The 1901-nt window shown below is 53.4% G+C and overlaps 1 pseudogene; it reads left to right on the top strand.

The window, feature by feature from the left end:
• The first annotated feature begins 934 nt into the window (after positions 1-934).
• On the top strand, positions 935-1053 carry LOC111731236 (annotated as a pseudogene).
• The last annotated feature ends 848 nt before the right edge of the window (positions 1054-1901 follow it).

Raw genomic sequence — 1901 nt, 5'->3', positions numbered from 1 at the left:
ACCCGCCCTCCACCCAGCGGCCTCCGCCCAGCAGCTTCCCAGCGGCAGAGGGTCCAGGAGGTCCCGGGCCCAAGCCCCCTCCTAAGTCCTAAAGTCAGCGACCATGCGCCGTGCTTCTGCTTGGCCGCCCTCACTGAGGCGCGACCCGCACACCGTGCCGCCTGTTCTGAGTGCGCCCGCCAGGCCCCGAGTCTGGTGAAAGGTATGCGGCTGTGGAAGCAGCACACCGGTCAGATTAAGGGTGTTCCCATCACTCCCCAAGTGCCTTTACGCCCCTGCAGCCAACCCCCTCATCCCCTCCGCAGCCCCCGGTGATGCGCTGGCGGCTCCGTCACCTCAGCGCCGCCTTTTCCGGAATTTCGCGGACGACGAGTCACGGCATCTGCTCTTGTGCCGCTGCTTCTCCTTAGCACGAAGCTTTGAGACGTAGCCACGTCGCTGTGCGTTTCGTTAGTTTGTCCTTTTTTACGACCCAGTGGGATTTCGCCACGCGGATGTGTCAGCGTTTTCTAAGCCCGGTGTGGACGTTTAAGTAGTTTCCAGTTTGAGGCCGCTGGAACGAAGCCACTGAAGCATCAGGCGCAAGTCTCTGTCTTGCCCTGTGCTTTCACCGATCCTGAGCAAACACCCAGGAGCGGGCCGCCTGGGCCACGTGGTAAACGTACATAAAGTTTCAGAGAGGCCGGCTGCATCGCCACCGGTGACGTAGGACCTGCGGTGGCGGCAAACCCGCCCGGACGCTCGGGGTTGCTGGCTCGAGAAGCCGACCGTCGTGCGGGGCGTGCAGCCACCCCGCCGAGGTTCACCGGCACGTCCCTGACGACTGAGATGGTGCGTGTCTCCCCGCGTGCAAAACGTCTGGCAGCCACCTAACCCTAACTGCTTGAGTGAACGGTCTGTTCACATCTTTTGCTCATTTTTAAATTGGGTTGCTGTCTGCGGCCACGCCACCCTGAACAAGCCCGATCCCATCTGATCTCGGAAGCCGAGCAGCGTCGGGCCTGGTGAGTACTTGGATGGGAGACCACCCAGGAAGACCAGGTGCTGTAGGCGTAAAAAATAAAAAAATAAGGGACTATAAACTGACAAGGTCCTTGCAGCCTGTGAGGTCGACCACTGTTAATTATTTAACTATAAATAAATACATAAAAATAAAAACTAAATCGGGGTGCTGCGTGTCGTCTGACGTCGGCGCCGGACCAGCTCCCGACGCGCTCTGGGTAACGGTCCCTCCAGATGTGCGTTTAACGGATATTTCCCCCCAGTCGAGGGCTTATCTTTTCCTTTTCTTCACTGTGTCTTTCAAGAGGTAAAGGTTCTTAATTTGGGTACATTCGGTTTATTATTTTTTTCGTTTACGGTTTGTGTTTTTTCGTGTCTTATCTAAAAGTCTTTGCCTAGCCCAATGTCAGAGAGACTTTCCTCTCTATTTTCTTCCAGAAGGGTCGGTTTTGGGGTACAGGGTGAGGTGAGAGGTGAGGTTTGTATTTTCCATATGGATGTGTAATTATTTCAGCAGATCTTTCGCAAAGATCCTCTTCCCCATCAGATAACCTCGGGACCCTGGTCGAAGTCCCACTGACTGCGATCGCGCGCCCGTCCCTGACCCGCGCTGCCCACCCCATCGGTCTGCACGTTTCCGCCCCTGCTCCCTGGTCTCGATCACGGCGGCTTCGTGGCGATTCTTAAAATGGAGTAGTTTAATTTCTCTGACATTTGCTTTCGAAATCGTTTTTATTTTTATAGGGCTTCTATAGTTCTATATAAATTTTAGACTCAGCTTGTTAATTTTTTACATCATGTGCAGGGATTTTGATCGGAATTCTAGGCCAATTTGAGGAAAAGTGAAATATTAATGTTGAGTTTTCTGATTCTTAAACATGGAACATCCTTTAATTTAC

Source organism: Pteropus vampyrus, unplaced genomic scaffold (genome assembly GCF_000151845.1).
Source record: "Pteropus vampyrus isolate Shadow unplaced genomic scaffold, Pvam_2.0 Scaffold356, whole genome shotgun sequence".
Taxonomy (NCBI): Eukaryota; Metazoa; Chordata; class Mammalia; order Chiroptera; family Pteropodidae; genus Pteropus; species Pteropus vampyrus.
Note: the sequence above shows the minus strand (reverse complement) of the source record. Positions and strands in the feature narration are given on the sequence as shown.